The following is a 4,692-nucleotide window of genomic DNA, read 5'->3' as shown; positions in this document are numbered from 1 at the left end:
CCTGTAATCCCAGCTACTTGGGAGGCTGAGGCAGGAGAATCGCTTGAACCCAGGAGGCGGAGGTTGCAGTGAGCCGAGATCGCGCTATTGCACTCCAGGCTGGGCAACAGAGCGAGACTCTGTCTCAAAAAGAAAAAAAAAAAAAAGACAGGGTATTGCTCCAGTGGCAGTCATTTTAGCAGCTCTTGAGTCCATCCAGGCCATCCGAGCTTTGGGAGCGCGTTGTTTGGCGAGAGGGCAGGAAGGGGCGAGGGGAGGGGTTCTCCTGCTGAACAGTGGCGGGTATGGGAGTCGGCGGCGGCGGGGGTGACAGCTTTACTCGGGTCCTCGCGCTAGTCTTGGTCCTGGTCCCAGTCCCGCACAGCCCACAAGCTCCGATGGCTCAGGTTGCCATGACTACAGAAGCACATATAAATCTCACAAAGGGCTGTTTGAACTTTGAGGACATCACCATTTACTTCTCACAGGAAGAGTGGGGACTTCCTGATGAGGCTCAGAGACTCCTATACCTTGAAGTGATGCTGGAGAACTTTGCACTTGTATTTTACCCAGGATTTTGTACAGAAATACTGGGTGTGGTGGAGCCTGCAGCAAGCTAGTTGGAATGTGCCTCTTGTAAAAGTAGCCTTACTGGGTTGTGGGCATGGTAAAGAGGATGAAGAGACACCTTCTGAGCAGAATGTTTCTGTGGGAGTGTCACAGTCTAAGGCAGGTTCATCCACACTGACGACTGAACCCTGTGAGATATGTGTTCCATTCCTGAAAGATATTTTGCCTCTGGCTAATCTCTCTGGGAAGGAATCATACTTGGTTGGAGCACGTGCAAACCAGTACCAGCACAGAAACATCACAGTGCAAAGAAATCCTTGAAGAGGAACATGGACAGAGCCTCGTATGTGAAGCGCTGCCTTCTCCATCTGTCAGGGAAGTCCTTCCACAAATGCGAGGTTGGGAAGGACCTCCCAGTCATCTTGGGGCTTCTAGGTCCCTGGTCTTTCCTAAAACTGAGAAGCCCAATACGATCACCAAATGTGGAGAGGACACTCACAGTCAACAAAGTTATTACAAGTCAGGTCAGTGTGGGAAGCTTCCAGGCACAAACACTCCTGTTCCCTGTCTAAGAGTCGACACTGGAAAAAGCCTTTATGAGTGTATCAAATGTGGGAAAGCCGGCTGGGCACAGTGGCTTACACCTGTAATCCCAATGCTTTGTGAGGCCAAGGTGGGCAGATTACCTGAGGTCAGGAGTTCGAGACCATCCTGGCCAACATGGTGAAACCCTGTCTCTACTAAAAATACAAAAAAAAAAAAATTAGCCAGGTGTGGTGGTGTGCACCTATAGTCCCAGCTACTTGGGAGACTGAGGTAAGAGAATTGCTTGAACCCAGCAGGCAAAGGTTGTAGTGAGCTGAGATCACGCCACTGCACTCTAGCCTGGACAACAGAGTGAAAGTCTGTCTCAAAAACAAAACAAAACAAAAAACGGCAAATGTGGGGAAGCCTTCTGTGGCACGTACTCATTTGTCTAGCACCAGAGAGTGCATACTGGGAAAAGACCCTCGGAATGCAATGAATGTGGAAAATTCTTTAGCCAAACCTCCCACCTGAATGACCATCGGAGATTCCGCACTAAAAAAAAGGCCTTATGAGTGCAGCAAATGTGGAAAATTATTTAGACAAAACTCCAGCCTTGTTGACCACCAGAAAATACACACTGGAGCAAGGCCTTATGAGGGTAGCCAATGTGGGAAATCCTTTAGCAAAAAAGCCACTTTTGCTAAACACTGAAGAGTTCACACTGGAGAAAGGCCTTATAAGTGTGATGAATGTGGAAATTCCTGTAGTCAAAGTGCCATTCTTAATCAACACCAAAGAATTCACACCAGAGCAAGCCTTAAGAGTGTGGCCAGCACGGGAAATCCTTTAGTCAGCAGAGAGTTCACACTGGAGAAAGGCCTCCATCCTTATTCAATACGAGAGAATTCACATTGGAGCAAGGCCTTATGAGTGTGGCCAGCGTGGAAAGTCCTTTAGCCAAAAGTCTGGCCTTATTCAACATCAGGTGGTTCACACTGGACAAAGGCCTTATGAGTGCAACCAATATTGGAATTCCTTTAGCCAGTGCTCCAGCCTCATTCATCACCAAAAATGTCATAACACGTGGAGGCCTCATGAATGCAGCAAACGTGGAAGAGCGTTTACCTTCAAGATCTATCATCATTTAGCTCCTGAAAGTCCACACTTCAGAAGAGCCTTAGACCTAGAGAGAATGTGCTGTCTCTGTAGTATTGTGGCAGTGGAGAGCATTTATGAGGGAGCCACCTGCCTGAAGTTGAACCTTATGCTTCCAAGTTTCTCTGGTGGAAACCGTCTCCCCTCTACTACCTTGCACAGTAGGAATTGGTCACCCTGATGTTCTGAGGCAAGGCAGACATCTATGTGTTCTCTTCTTTGGAGGAAATCTCGAGCAGTCTGAGCCTTTAGGGGAAATTCATTCCCTTTTCTGACTGATCACAGCATACATCTGACCCAGTTTTGGTCAGGAGGGCCCAGCCTGGGTTCTGCTGGAGGTTTATGTGGAGGGCTTCCCTTCGTGGAAATTCTTGGTCTCACACAACTCTTGGTCATTCTTCCAGCCTCCTAGTCACCACCTGGCAACTGACTGCCTCACATTGCTCCAGTTTATGCACTAACAAAGGCTATATATATACATTTTTTTGAGACAGGGTCTCCCTCTGTCGCCCAGGCTGGAGTGCAGTGGTGCGATCTCAGCTCACTGCAACCTCCACCTCCAGGGTTCAAACGATTCTCATGCCTCAGCCTCCTGAATAGCTGCGACTACAAGTACGCACTGCCACTAAAGGACTTATATTTGAATCTACCTGTAATCTTGGGGTTTTGTTCACTGTGTGCAGTGGGTGGCAAACAGACTTGAACTCTATATGAAGGAGTGGACAGCTTTTGTGGGCCTCTACAGAAAAAGTAAAATGACAGAGTAATTCTCATTCTGGTTTTGGTCATATTTGTTTTGCTACCTAAGGTCTCCTAGGAAACAATGCAAGGTTTTGGTTATTCTAATTTGTGGCCTGGATGCCTATACTTTCTGTGAGACTAGAGGTTATCCTGAGGAAAGGCCAGCTGTTATGACAAGCACCTGTGCTTCGGGGAATAGGACAAATTTGTTCCATTGTTCCCAGAGGATGTCATATGATGCCCAGGACTGTTGAGAAGTTTTTCACGAGATTCTATAAGGAGACATGCCCTGATATCAAACATTCCATAGGTTGATGTCACTCAGAAGATGATGGGAGTCAGGTGTGAACTATAATTGGTACAGAAATACTGGATATGGTGGAGACTGCAGCAAGCTGCTTGGAATGTACCCCTTATAAAAGTGCATTTACAAATCTTCCTATGACTGTGGCTTTCAGCAAGTGACAGGACCTAGAAATCTGTGTATCGCCAATAGCTGAGGTCATTGTCAGCAAAAATAATTAACTTTTTTTTTTATTATTCTTGTTGACTTTCTAGGTTGTTTACATCAAGTCTGTTGCTGTAGAAGCAGGAAAAGGATAAAGATAATAGAAGTCTGGCTGGGCCCAGTGGCTCACATCTGTAACCCCAGCACCTTGGGAGGCCAACGCAGGAAGATCACTTAAGGCCAGGAGTTTGAGACCAGCCTGGCCAACATGGTAAAACCCCATCTCTACTACAAAAATTAGCCAGGCGTGGCGTGGTGGTGAACATCAGTAATCCCAGTTACTCAGGAGGCTGAGGCACAAGAATCGCTTGAACCCGGGAGGCACAGGCTGCAATGAGTTGAGATCACACCACTGCACTCCAGATAATAGAAGTCCTACAGGACGGGAATGTAGGACTTGTGATTTCCACCAGTGTTGCTATTGTCTCAGACTACAACAGCCTACCGTGCTTGCCGATATTTCCTGCACTTATGGATGCAGGGTTGCCCTTCCTCCAGCCTGAAGGAAAAGAGAGTTCAGTCAACATGAGGTTGCCAAGCCTTCTGGTTTCTGAAAAGTGGGAGATCAGGCCAGGCGCAGTGGCTCACGCCTGTCATCTCAGCACTTTGGGAGGCCAACGGGGGCAGATCACCTGAGGTCGGGAGTTCGAGACCAGCCCTATCAACACAGTGAAACCCTGTCTCTACTAAAAATACAAAAATTAGCCGGGCATGGTGGTGGGCACCTATAATCCCAGCTACTTGGGAGGCTGAGGCAGAAGAAGATCTTGAACCTGGGAGGTTGCAGTGAGCCGAGATTGCACCATTGCCCTCCAGCCTGGGCAACAAGAGCGAAACTCCGTCTCAAAACCAAAACCAAAACAAAACAAAGTTTGCCCTTGTTGATTTTCTCTGTTTTATGTATGGTTACTATGGCATTTGTTTCTATTTGTTTTTGCAAATAGCATGGTGAAACCCCATCTCTACTAAAGATTAAAAAAAAAAAAATAGCCAGGCATAATGGTGGGTGCCTGTAATCCCAGCTACTTGGGAGGCTGAGGCAGGAGAATCACTTGAACCCGGGAGGCGGGGGCTGCAGTGAGCCAAGATAGCACCATTGCACTCCAGCCTGGGCAACAGAGTGACACTCCATCTCAAAAAAGAAAGAAAGAAAGAAAGAGAGGAAGGAAGGAAGGAAGGAAGGAAGGAAGGAAGGAAGGAAGGAAGGAAGA

General features: G+C 47.5%; 1 pseudogene; it reads left to right on the top strand.

Moving 5' to 3' along the window:
* Positions 1-284: 284 nt before the first annotated feature.
* On the top strand, positions 285-2,413 carry LOC105554883 (annotated as a pseudogene).
* The last annotated feature ends 2,279 nt before the right edge of the window (positions 2,414-4,692 follow it).

This window comes from Mandrillus leucophaeus, unplaced genomic scaffold (assembly GCF_000951045.1).
Source record: "Mandrillus leucophaeus isolate KB7577 unplaced genomic scaffold, Mleu.le_1.0 Scaffold661, whole genome shotgun sequence".
Taxonomy (NCBI): Eukaryota; Metazoa; Chordata; class Mammalia; order Primates; family Cercopithecidae; genus Mandrillus; species Mandrillus leucophaeus.
This window is presented reverse-complemented; position numbering and strand designations above follow the sequence as displayed.